Here is a 14,529-nt window from a genome sequence, read left to right on the forward strand (position 1 = left end):
GCGATCGAGCTGAGAGCAGTGTGCGACTTGCAGGGGGGGATGGGGGGGGATTTCCCCCCCTCTGCATCAAACCATCCCCTCCTCTGGTTTTAGTTTATGCATCCCAACCTGGGATGTTTATTTCCCACGCACTGGAGTAAAACTTTACATGTAATTTAAATTTGTGGACCCGAACACTGAAAGTTTTTAATACAGTCTTACTATTAATACTATTAATATGTTTGCTTATTAATTTTGAAAAAGTGTTATGTAGTAGTTAAGCATTTCAAAACGTTTAGAACTAAATCATCATTCTCATGTTGCCATTGTTGCTTTCGTCTAAGGTGCGGCATCCGCTTACTTTCGAGCTTGCGAGGGAAGTAGTGCGGCAGTCGTACCGCAGAGTTGGGTGAGCTGGGGGCTGAAATTCCCACCCCGGGCCCTGACACAGGGTAGTGACCGGCCCGGTACCTGTGTGAACATTTACCGTTAGGCCACCTTTAGGCAACGGTATGGCGCGGACTAACGCGCCTGGGACGAAAGCACAAAGTAGTGCGAAGGCAGCAACGGTACCTACCAGAGGGGATCGGACAGTCTGACTTCGCTAACCGGGAACCACGTGGGTGGAGCTTAACACAGGCTCCCCAGCATCGCGTACTCCAAATTAATTCGTGCCGTTCGTTCGTTGCCTCGCGCCTGCCAAACACACGGCGATCTTCACACGTTCCCGCTTCAGTAGCTTCATTAGTGAGTTGAGTGCGTCCGGGCCTGTAAGAACTACGAAATTTCAGGATGTCATTCAAACAAAGCAAAATTTCTGATTTTCTTAAGAGCAGTGCATCACCTGATACGTGTACAAACTCTGACAGTCAGGATTCTAACAGTGGTGCTAAAAGAGTTAAAATAGACAGTGAATATAAAAAAGAAAACGGTAATGATGGTGCTAATACAGGGGAAGAGACTGAATCTCCGGTGACTGAAAACTGTGACACATCTCAAGGTAGGAATGGGAGTAACAGTACTTTTGAAATTATAGTAGGAAATTGTGTTGCCCTATCACGTTTTCAAAACTGGCAAAAGACTAAGCCGTGGCTATCCGTAAATGACAAAAACTTAGTAATATGCACAGTGTGTTCACAAGTTCGTGAACTTAAGGTGGAAAGCAGTGAACGTGTGCGTATCGATAACGCGTTTTTTTGCTGGTGTTTCTGCTACGAACGCCAAAAAACTAAATGATAAAATCGGGGATCATGCAAAGTGCAAATCACACATGAAGTGCGTAGAAATCATGAGTATAAAAGAAAAGAAAAGTTTAGAAAAATGCGTGAGTGAAAGTGAAAAGTTGTGGGGAAAGCAGCATCAAGAAAAAGTAACCGCAACTGTTTCATTGTTCAGATCTGCATATTTAATAGTTAAACAGAAATTATTTTTCAAATCGTATCCTGCAGTAATCGAGCTACAAAAGCTTAATGGTTTATCAGTCGGTAATATGCTTCATTCTGACCATGCATGCCGAAATATCATTATGTTTGTAGGAGAAGAAATGAAAATGCATCTTGCTCACTTCCTTGTAGAATCGGGTACAAACTTTGGTATCATGATGGACGAAAGTACAACGGTTTCCAATAAAACTTGTTTAATAGTATATTTACGTTTGTCCTTTGAGGGAGTTGCTTGCAATTATTTTGTTGACATTGTTGAATTAGAAAATGGGACCGGAGAATGCATTTTCAGCACACTGTTAGCAGCTCTTGAAAAGTATGCCATTACAAATGATGTACTAAAAAACCACCTTATAGGTATCGCAACAGATGGTGCCTCAACAATGCTTGCACCTTACAAAGGCGTAGCCGCTCTACTGCGTAGTCATTTACATAAGGATTTGACTGTCGTTCATTGTATGAACCACAAAATGGAATTAGCTGTCCACGATGTTATGAATGATGTAGCAGATGTATACCATATACAGTTTTTTTTTAGATTCCTTATATTCTGTGTTTTCTCGAAAACCCAAAAATCAGAGACTACTACAAAGTGTTTCACAAGAATTATCCTCGCAACTATTAAAACTAGGCCATATTTTTCGCGTACGTTGGGTTGCTTCCTCATTAAATGCAGTTCGAGCTCTTCTTGAAAGTCACAATCATCTTGCCTATCTTTTTGAAAAACTGAGACATGATGGTTCCAGGTCAACTCAGGAGAGATCAAAATTTGAAGGTTTACTAAAACATCTCACAAAGTGGTTGCTTGTAATGGAATTAGTTATGCTTTATGAGGCCCTAGAAGTTCTGCAAGTATTATCATTCTTTATGCAGAACAGAAGTTCTTCAGTCCTTAAAGCAAAACAGGAAATTGACGTGACTATAAGAACTCTTGAACCACTGAAAACAAATGACTCGCCACGAATTAGTATGATAGTGAAAGAGTTGGAGAAAAATCGTACATTCAAAGGGGTATTAATTAAAGAACCATCTTGTGATGAATATAACAGATTTCAGACATTTCGGAAGAAATTTTTTCAGTCTCTGGTAGACAATATAAAAAACTGCTTTGAGGACCTGGATTTATTTTCGGATGTAGCCGTATTAAATTCAGATACATGGCCTTCATATGATTATGAACGTCTGTTTTATGGTGACACGTCAATTTCTCTCTTGTGTAATAAGGTAGATTTTAAATTACGTGAAAGCACGTGTGCATCACTTGTTAAAGATTTTCGAATCTATAAAGAAAATCCTCAACATATGCCCAATTCTGTGAAAGAACTTGTGAAAGCAGTCGAAGTTGTACCTATATCTACGGCTGAATGTGAACGCGGATTTAGTGCCATGAATTTAACACTGACTGGTCAGAGAAATCACTTACAAATTCCGACGCTTTCAAATCTACTTTTCATTTCAATAAATGGACCTCCACTGCATTGCTTCGATGCAGAAAAATTTGCAGCAAGGTGGATCAAGTCTCAGCAGCATAGCGCCCTTGACAAACCAACAGGCAAACCCTCGAATCTTCAGGAGCAGTCTCACTCATCTCGTCTCTTCAACTAAACTCTGTAAGTTAAAATGGCAATTATATACTGTAGTACTAGCTGAACCGGTCACACTTTACTGTGGCTTTGTCATAATACGATGATTTAACAAATTAACATTCACTTATAATTTCAGAGTGTTAGAATTAAGCACAAAAAAACACAAAAATTTTAATTTTACATTTCATTCAGCTCATATTTTAGTATAGCTTGAGTATCGTATATTACATGAATCATTTACAAAGTTGTTATTTAACAACATATGAAGATTTATTAATTTTATAAATGAGGTAAGTAAACTCGGCATTGCCCGGATGTCTCTACCTTCCCCTTATGTCCATCTCCTTCTTTTCCCACTCCCCATCTTCTCCTGCCCTTCTCTCTGTCCATCTGCTTTTCTCCTCTATCACCTCCGACCCCCTCCATCACACTCCCCTTCACTAAGGTCAATTTCTCTCCGCCTCTAAGTCAATCTCCTCCTCCCCTCTCTTTCTGTCCCTGTGACATCCAACATTTACATATTGAAAACAGAAATTTGCGTCTACAATTGCCATAAGGACAATGCTGAAAGTTTTTTTGTAGTTGATGTATTCACTTCCAGCATTCGGAGAACACATAATTTGCACATGTTTGCCATATATGGCTCCTGTGCAGTGAGGGAAATTCCACTTTACTTCGAAATTTCTTGCTACCTTCTGCCATTCTTCAGTATCCTTTGGAATCTGAAAAGTAAAACATACTCATTACTTTCCCTATTTTTTCAGACTGATGACACAGAGGACACAGTATCAAACGATGATGGCGATATAGCTCTTGAAGAACATGTACCTCCCACATATGTCAAGCACATATTTTCAAATGTTCTTTTTAAAGCGGCCTTGGGGTAGTATGAACAGCAAACTCCGAGCATCGAAACATTGGTTGCAAAACCTAGCTGTGAAATTGTATACCTGGTCAATAATAATTGTGACGAATTTGTTCAAACAGAAACAGAAGAGCTCGAATTAATTCGATTTTATAAATAAGTATTTTTTAACAGTTCTTTAATATCCATTTTAATTTGTTTAAAAATGCCAATAAAACATTACTTAAATGAAATAAGTATTGAATGTTGCGTGCTTACCTTTATGTAACTCTTCAACACCAATGAAATAGCTTCACATACTTCTGGCACTTTGAGGGAAATAGCATAATATGATGCTTTAAATAAATACATTAGTGACTTGTATGAATCGCCAGTGGCTAAAAATCGTAATGTTATGGCCCATCGAATTCTTGGTGAAATACTGTCTTGGCAGTTGTTATTTTTCTTTACAATAAGAGGTGTAGTTAACTGCAGTAAGTAATTAAAGTCTTCAGTCGACATTCTCGTAAAATTACTAAATAACGCACCATCGTCTGCTTCTAGTTCCTAGGATACTATTTCGTGGATCTTCTTTAAATACTCTTGTCTTTCACCATCGTTTTCTTTTCCTTTGGTTTTCATTTCCGTTGTTAGCTGCATGTGCAAGTACCAAGTAAGTCGCCGCTTCGATCACTTTTATCATCCATTATACTGCAAGAACGACCCAAGTGTGGCACAAATTCTGTTGCTTTGGTATAAATTAACCTGCCGCATGCAACATACGCCGCAAGATGTTGCTGTTGTAGCATGCTACAAGACGACGCACGCCATATTTCCGTTGCATGCCACAATGTTGAAAGACGCCGCCCCAGCGTAAACGAGGCTTTAGAGCCAGGTCTGTATTGTATGGTTGATGTGATGTGTTGCGTACGAAACAAACCTGCAATCAGATCCAAACGTCGTGGAAAATTGTGAAGAGGTGTCATCCTGCAGCAAGATAACGCTCGCCCACATTCTGCCAAACGGACAGCCGACGCAATAAAGGAGTTGAGATTCGAGGTGCTGGAACATCCACTATACAGTCCAGACCTGGCTCCAAGCGATTTTCACGTTTGGACCCTTAATGGAAGCACTACAGGGAATAAGATTTGAAAGTGATGAAGACTTCATTGCTGCGGTGCAAAATTGATTACAGATGCAACCGAAAAACGTATTTTCTGATGAAATAAAAAAAAAAAACTCGTAAAACGTCGGGAAAACTGCATTGAAGTCCAGGGAAGTTACGTAGAAAAATAACGCATGTTTTATTCTATCATCAGAATACGTACAGCTTTTCACAAATGTGCCTTTACTTTTTGAATTCCCCTCGTATACCTGTATGTAGATGATTTTGTAAATAAGCTTTACCTATAATGTACTTTTAAAGATATAACAAGGGATGGCTTTTCTGATAGTGCATAGGCGTGAATAGTGAGTTTCGGCATTAACATCTATTTATAAATAACTGTTTAACCATGGGTAACGCCACGGTCCAAGCTAGTAACATTATACTAACCCCCTAAGACATCCCCCCCCCCACTGGTAAAAACACAAATCGCACACTGGCTGAGAGCAGTTGGTCTTTGCAGAATTCAGAGCTGCCACCCAAATTTGTTAGCGTGTGCTAAGTGCTTGCGAATGGTGCCAGTGCTTGTGAATTAAATTTGCTGTGTTTATGCCTGCAAACAAGGTGACAAAAGTGTAACGATACGGCCCGCGTCTCTTGGTCGTGCGGTAGCGTTCTCGCTTCCCACGCCCGGGTTCCCGGGTTCGATTCCCGGCGGGGTCAGGAATTTTCTCTGCCTCGTGATGGCTGGGTGTGGTGTGATGTCCTTAGGTTAGTTAGGTTTAAGTAGTTCTAAGTTCTAGGGGACTGATGACCATAGATGTTAAGTCCCATAGTGCTCAGAGCCATTTGAACCATTTGTAACGATATGGCCTAAGTCATTAACCTCATTTATGTGTTTGCTTTTGTATAGATTCACTGTAGTAGGCCACTTCGTAGTTATGACAATATGTTTGCCTCATGATCAACATTAATGAATAAGGCAAGGCTCATTTTGGTCATCACTCATAATTTTCTTGTCGATTTTATTAATGTATATGTTGTGGAGTCATCGAATAAAAAATTGTCGGGTTTCCAGCCGCGTCAAGTATTTAAAATAACACGAGTTTTCGGTCAAGTACTTGGCCATTGACATGTGGTATGTCCGCCAGTGGATTGCTGGTACGTCCTCAAACAGGTTGATCATTTTCACTGAAGACATCGAAATATCTCGAAAACTACCCGTCGGATAAAAAAAAAGTTACAGTTCCAATTTGTTTGTCTTGGAGGGGGACATCCAAGATACCACACCCTACTCCCTACCCCACCCCATGCGTGGGTGGCGGGGGCAACTTCAAAATCTTCAATGAGAATCCCTGCTTTTTATTGCAGGTTACTATTCTATGGCAAAACCTACGTAAGTTTTCCCTGAAGTATTTTCTTCGTTTCACCACAAATGGCGCTGCAATCGGAGGACTAGAAATGTTGCACACAATTGTTATTTAAGACATGCTACTCAGTAGCCCTTGAATATGCAATGGCACGTGGGATCCCACCTCCATGCTGTGAGAGTAGGGCAGGCCAGTATTTCGTAACTTCTAATCGGAAACCATATTTGCAACATTGTATTCCTTCGACATATCGATCAGGGGACTACTCGATGCGCCACTATGGCCGTGGCTCGAGGCGAATGCTACAATTCTTCTTCAATTACAGTGAGTGTTCAGACGTAGTACCACCAACATAAATACACTTAGTAATCCGCTGTTTAAAAGACTGTACACACGACAGAAACATATCTACAGGAATGTCAGCACAGACGTTTCCGATGCGATCGACCATGTCTTCACGGCCTATTGGCACTTGCTGGTACACTTTATCTTTTAAATATCCCCACAGAAGTAGATTAGACGACGTCAACGATCCACTGACCAGTGTAAACACTGTCTAATACCTGCCGTGCTTCTATTGCGTAATGCGCTGGGCAGCCGTCATGCTGGAGCCACAAACGTTGTCGGACGCTCAGGGCTACATCCTGCAGTATGGCCGGTAGCTCCTGCTCCAAAAATGTTCGATATTTGGGTCCATTCAACGTGCCGTTGACAAAATATGGACCAAAGAGTTTGCTCCCCAAGATACCACACTATACGTTAACCGACCAATGACGTTGACAGTCAGCTTGCCATAACCAGTGAGAACTGTATACATTCCAGTAATGCTTGTTATGCTGGTTAACGCTTCCATAGTTTGTGAATGTAGACTCATCGGAAAATAGTACTCAGGCAAAGAATATGGTGGTCGTTTGCATTCGTTGATGTGCCCATTTACAAATCACTACCCGGTTAAGGAAACTGGCGTCATAAATTTCCAGATGCAGTGACACATAGTGTAACTTATGACGCTACAGTACTGTGACAATATTAGCTAAGCACTTGCAGGAATTGCGGTGTAATTGATGAGTGCTTATCCGTGGGTTGTGGTGCACTGCCGCTAGTACAGCTATTTCATAAGCTTCTCCTGTAAGACGCTTGTTTCCATTTAAACATAAAGGTGTCCAAAACCTTGTAAAAGAACAAACGAGAGCGAGTTTCCTCTGGAAAACGCTGGGCACGCAAGGCAACAGCAGCCAAAACACTTCTCTTACATTCTCCATAAATGAGGATCATTTCAATTTTTTGTTCTACGATTGCAACATTCATCGTCCACTTGCATGTCTGTTCTCAAAATGATAGGTAGGAGCGCAGGGAATAAACACTGAACAAGTATTGTTCTTGTAAATAAATTATACACAACTGCAACCAGTCACTTTTTTCATTAGTAATGCTTTATTACATTAACCGGTTTTCGAACCCTTTCAGGTTCATCTTCAGATGATTTCGGGAGAATCCGGGAAGCTACATCATTATTGGTAGTAGCATAATGCTGGGTGCTGGTTCTATGGCAGAAATATGGGTCACACTTTAATGTATCGCCATGACTATAGATTATCTGTCGATATGGGTGTGAATTTAGTTTTTACTTACTGCGACAGTATAGGCGGCTTTTTTCGTATCTGTCTCCATCCATTTTGAAGTCCAGAACACTTTCACACAAGCTATATTAGTTCACACTTTAACAGTGACACTTCACCAGCATCCAGCATGCGCTTTACAACTGTTGCTTATAACAAAGATCTTGACAGAGAGATATGGCATAAGCCTACTTTGTACAGAGATGAAATTTTCGACTTTAACACATGTAAAGAACAACAAATTTCATCTCTGTACAAAGTAGGCTTATGCCATATCTCTCTGTCAAGATCTTTGTTATAAGCAACAGTTGTAAAGCGCATGCTGGATGCTGGTGAAGTGTCACTGTTAAAGTGTGAACTAATATAGCTTGTGTGAAAGTGTTCTGGACTTCAAAATGGATGGAGACAGATACGAAAAAAGCCGCCTATACTGTCGCAGTAAGTAAAAACTAAATTCACACCCATATCGACAGATAATCTATAGTCATGGCGATACATTAAAGTGTGACCCATATTTCTGCCATAGAACCAGCACCCAGCATTATGCTACTACCAATAATGATGTAGCTTCCCGGATTCTCCCGAAATCATCTGAAGATGAACCTGAAAGGGTTCGAAAACCGGTTAATGTAATAAAGCATTACTAATGAAAAAAGTGACTGGTTGCAGTTGTGTATAATTTATTTACATTAATATACAGTCACGGTTCTAAAATATCCGTAATGGATAAGCATAAAGTATTGTTCTGTTTAGAACCGCTCTCAGTTCTACGTCTGTACGATACTTAGCTCTGGTCACAGTGTACTGCCTGTTATGATATGTCGTAGTTCACTATATGGCCACAGTGACGCATCGAGTAGTCTCCTGTCCGATATATTAGAGGAAAACAACATTCCGAATGTTGTTTCCAGTTAGGAGTTGTGAACGACTGGTCTGTACTACCCAGCAGCGTGGACGTGCGGTCCCACTGAGAGGGGGCACGCTACTCTCTCACTTAAAACAGCACTCTCAGTCGAATTAACATTCATATTTTAGGTCATGATCTCAGTGTTCCCCAGTACTACATTTGCTATGTGTAGCTTATAACTAGCAACAAAACGGATGCAGGGACTGGTGAACACAGGGTTGTAACGAGATGGAATGTTGTAACCCCCCCCCCCCCCCCCAAATCCTCCAAAAATAAACGAAAAATATACCTATCCAAGAAAGCAGATAAAAATTCACTTGACTCCTTCGTGAGATACAATCTCCACTCCTTTCAAATTAACAATATAAGCGCGGCTTGAATTCAGAGAAATAGTTTCAGCAGCAATCGAGAGATTTACACCAAATAAATTAACAAACGACGGAGCTGATCCTCCTTGGTACACAAAACGGGTGAGAACACTGTTGCAAAGCAACGAAACAAACATGCCAAATTCAAACAGACGCAAAATCCCCAAAATTGGCGATCTTTTACAGAAACACAAAATTTAGAGCTGACTGCAATGCGAGATGCTTATAATGGTTTCCACAATGATACTTTGTCGCAAAACCTGGCAGAAAAATCCAAAGAGATTCTGGTCATATGTGAAGCATGCTAGCGGCAAGACACAATCAATGCCTTCTCTGCGCGATAGCAATGGAGATATTATTGAAGACAGTGCTGCCAAAGCAGAGTTACTAAACACAGCCTTCCGAAATGCCTTCACAAAAGAAGACGAAGTAAATATTCCAGAATTCGAACCTAGAACAGCTGCCAACATGAGTAACGTAGAAGTAAACATCCACAGAATAGTGAAGCAACTTAAAACACTCAATAAAAGAAAGTCTTCTGGTCCAGACTGTATACCAATTAGGTTCCTTTCAGAGTACGCTGATGAAATAGTGCCATACTTAACAATAATATACAACCGTTCGCTCGACGAAATATTCGTACCCAAAGACTGGAAAGTTGCACAGGTCACACAAATATTCAAGGAAGGTAGTAGGAGTAATCCATTAAATTACAGGCCCTTATCATTAACGTCGATATGCAGCAGAATTTTGGACCACATATTGTGTTCAAACATTATGAATTACCTCGAAGAACACGGTCTATTGATACACAGTCAACACGGATTTAGAAAATATCGTTCTTGTGAAACACAACTAGCTCTTTACTAGCATGAAGTATTGAGTGGTATTGAAAAGGGATTTCAGATTGATCCCATACTGCTGGATTGCCGGAAGGTTTTTGACACTGTATCACGCAAGCGGCTTGTAGTGAAATTGGGTGCTTATAGAATATCGTCTCAGCTATGTGACTGGGTTCGTGATTTCCTATCAAAGAGGTCACAGAGCGTAGTACTCGACGGAAAGTAATCGAGGAAAACAGAAATGATTTCTGGCGTTCCCGAAGGTAGCGTTATAAAATGGTTCAAATGGCTCTGAGCACTATGGGACTTAACTTCTGAGGTCATCAGTCCCCTAGAACTTAGAACTACTTAAACCTAACTAACCTAAGGACATCACAAACATCCATGCCCGAGGCAGGATTCGAACCTGCGACCGTAGCGGTCGCGCTGTTCCAGACTGTAGCGCCTAGAACCGCTCGGCCACTCCGGCCGGCGGTAGCGTTATAGGCCTTTTGCTGTTCCTTATCTATATAAACTAGATGCAATGCCTACTATGGAAGAACTTAGTAGAGAAATAGATTCTCTTGCTAACGGAAAGGCCCCAGGTGAAGATGGGATCCCTGCAGAGGTTATTAAGTATAACAAGTCTGTTCTTCTCAAACATTTATATTCACTTATCACAACCAGCTGGGAAGAAGGTTATGTCCCGATGAGTATGCGGAATTCGAGGATAGTTACTCTATATAAACAGAAAGGGAACAGAAGTGACTGTAACAATTACCGAGGCATTTCATTACTAAGTGTAGCCGGGAAAGCTTATGCAAGAGTCATCCTAATGCGATTACAGATCTTAGCTTCCAGAATCTACCCAGAATCTCAGTGTGGCTTCAGGCCCGGCCGATCAACCGTAGATATGATCTTCTCCTTAAGACAGCTACAAGAGAAATGTCGTGAGCAGCAGAGGCCACTTTATATTGCTTTCATTGACCTTGTTAAAGCGTTTGATTTAGTGAGCAGAAATGGGCTTTTCAAACTGTTGCAGAAGATTGGATGCCCACCTAAACTACTGCAGATAATTGTCTCTTTCCATGAGAAAACACAAGCAACAATTTGCTTCAACGGTAAAACATCAGAAGCATTCCCTGTTAATAGCGGTGTGAAACGGGGGTGTGTGTTAGCTCCTACATTGTTTGGGATTTTCTTTTCCCTTCTGCTCAGATTTGCCTTTGTGAGGAGGGAGTGTATCTACATACGAGGTCTGATGGAAATCTTTTCAACATTGCTCGCCTCAAGGCCAAGAGCAAAGTAAATACGGTTGTTATCCGTGAGTTGTTATATGCGGACGATGCAGCTCTAGTAGCGAACACAGAAGATGAGCTGCAGTATATAATCAACAAATTATCAAATGCCTGTGAAAAGTTTGGTCTACTCATCAGCCTTCAAAAGACTAAGATCATGGCGCAGAGCACTACCAACCTTCCATCCATTAGCATTGATGGCAATCCTCTCCAGATAGTTGATGACTTTACCTACTTGGGATCCACAATATGTAGCAACTTGTCCATGGACACTGAACTTACTAACAGAATCGCAAAGGCATCATCTGTCATGGCTAGATTGAAAAACAGAGTATGGAACAACGGACTGCTTACCACAAAAACTAAATTAAAAGTCTACAACGCTTGTGTTATAAGCACCCTTCTCTATAGCTGTGAGACATGGACAACTCTTTCTAGGCATGAATCTCGACTCAACAGCTTCCATCTCCGCTGTCTCCGGAAGATCCTTCAGATCTCTTGGAGAGATAAGTACCCAACACCGAAGTCTTTTATCGTGCAAGCACAACCAGCATCTTTGCACTCCTGAGTCATCGACGTCTAAGATGGTTGGGACATGTCAGGCGCATGGATCCTGAGCGGATACCGAAACAGCTGCTGTACGGCGAACTTCAGGAAGGTGTGAGGCCAGTGGGACGACCGCATCTTCGTTTCAAGGATGTCTGCAAGAGAGACCTGACCAAGACCAGAATCAATCCAAGTCGCTGCGAAAGCATTGCAGATGACCGTGTCAAGTGGCGAGTAACTGTGCGCAACGGCGTCAAGCTCTCAGAGGACGAACGCACACAGGAACAAATCAGGAAGAGGACAAAGCGAAGAGACAGAGCGGCTTCTGTTCGAAGTCCCTCAGATTTCACATGTCCAAACTGCAGTAGGGACTGCCACTCTCGAGTGGGACTTTTTAGCCACAGCAGACGCTGCGGACTCTGAACCAAGCATGCTACACCATCATCCCTCAAGGATGGACGGATGCCATTATTATCTATATAAACGAGTTGGAAGACAATCTTAGGTTGTTTGCAGATGATGCTGTCGTTTATCGACTAATAAAGTCATCAGAAGGTCAAAACAAACTACAAAACGATTTAGAAAAGATATCTACAAGGTGCAAAAATTGGCACGAAAAATTTGATGTCATCCACATCAGTGCTAAAAGGAATCCGTTAAACTTCAGTTATACGATAAATGAGTCAAATCTAAAGGCAGTAAATTCCACTAAATACCTGGGAATTACAATTATGAATAACTTAAATTGGAAGGAACACAGAGAAAATGCTTTGGGGAAAGCTAACGAAAGACTGCGTTTCATTGGCAGGACACTTAGAAAATGTAACAGATCTACTAAGGAGACTACCTACAGTACGCTTGTCCATCCTCTTTTAGAATACTGCTACACAGCGTGGGATTCTTAGCAGATAGGATTGACAGAGTACATCGAAAAAGTTCAAAGAAGGGCAGCACGTTTTGTATTAGCACGGAATAGTGGAGAGAGTGTCACTGATATGATACAGGATTTGTGGTGGACATAATTAAAACAGTGGCATTTTTCGTAGCGGCGGAATCTTCTCAGGAAATTCCAATCACCAGTTTTGTTCTCCGAATGCTAAAACACTTTTTCGACACCGACCTACATAGGCAGGAACGATCATCATGATAAAATAAGGGGAATCACAGCTCGTACGGAATGATATAGGTGTTCGTTCTTTCTGCGCGCTATACGAGATTGGAATAATAGAGAATTGTGAAGGTGGTTGGAAGAACCATCTGCCAGGCATTTAAATGTGATTTGCAGAATATCAATGTAGATGTTGATGACCTTTTTACATAGGGAAATTGAGAGCAGGATGTTCTTATAACTGCATGTGTGACCTTTAGAGAACTTGTACCCAAGGGGCCATAGTGAAGGCAGTGGTGAACGGGGAGAGAGATGAACTGGAGGCCATAAATGCTGAGTGCAGCGACATGGCTGTGTGGGTAATTCTGGGGATACAGTGTTCAGTGGTTCTTACCTGACGAGAGACTTCTGGCAAAAGTTCTGTTCTCTTTCCGCTTAGGATCGGGCAGGATGACACAGGTTCACAAAATATTTTACCTGGGCCAGGCGCCAGTCAATCGTGGAAGATGGCCATTTGACTGAAAGTGGGAGGAGGAAGGCATTTAAGAGCTTTGCCCGCCCGGTTAGCCTTGCGGTCTAACGCAGGGCGTTCTGGAGTGGGAAGGAGCGCCTGGTCCCCGGCACGAATCCTCATGGCGGACGTGTGTCGAGGGGTGTCCGGACATTTGCCACACCGGACATTTGCCACGGTTTTACCTGCTCCGAAGGGTCGAGTCCCTTGTCCCCCCCCCCCCCCCCTCCTCCTCCTCCTCACCCGGCCACCCAGTTTGCTTTCGAAGTTCCGCACGTGACATCAGTATGGAAGATATTACAACAAACAAGGACAGGCCTCCTGGTCATTACAAAGGTTACGCGTATCTTAAACAGAGGGAATCTAAAGAAGGTGTTGTTACATGGATGTGCTTACCCCGAAAAGCGGATCATTGCAAGGGACAGCTGCTTTCGAGGAACGGAGAAATGTTGAGCGTATTAGAACATCTCCGTGGACCACCTGACGATGCAGCTCTGAAAGTGAGAAAGCAAGTGGGAAGGGCGGAGAGAAGGTCTCCAGAAGAAACTACACAGTTATCGGAGATATACGCGGATGAAATGGGAAATCTACATAATACAGTTTGTGACTTTGTTACAGTGATGCCTAATTCAGAATCTATGAAGAGAACCAACAACAGCCTAAGAACTCTTATGAAATTGATCTTCATGAAGATCTATTAAAAATGGGAGATGGCAGTAGTTTTCTTCTGGAAGACGATCGATCAGAGGCGAGAATAGTGATTTTTAGTGGAAGCAAAGGAAAAGAAATTTTAAAAACATGTGCCCATTTTCTTATGGATGGAACATTTAAGAGATGCAGCAAGCAGTTTGTACAGACCTTCACCATACACGTAGACTTAGGAGGCCCGATTAAAGAAACAAACATTCTTCCTATTGTATTTGCACTGCTCCCTAATAAGAAGAAAGACACATATGTTCGTCTGTTTCGTCTGATAAAACAGGCAGTCTCTGAGTGGTGTCCTAAACAAGTAAAGGAGGCTTTGA

This window comes from Schistocerca nitens, chromosome 5 (genome assembly GCF_023898315.1).
Source record: "Schistocerca nitens isolate TAMUIC-IGC-003100 chromosome 5, iqSchNite1.1, whole genome shotgun sequence".
Taxonomy (NCBI): Eukaryota; Metazoa; Arthropoda; class Insecta; order Orthoptera; family Acrididae; genus Schistocerca; species Schistocerca nitens.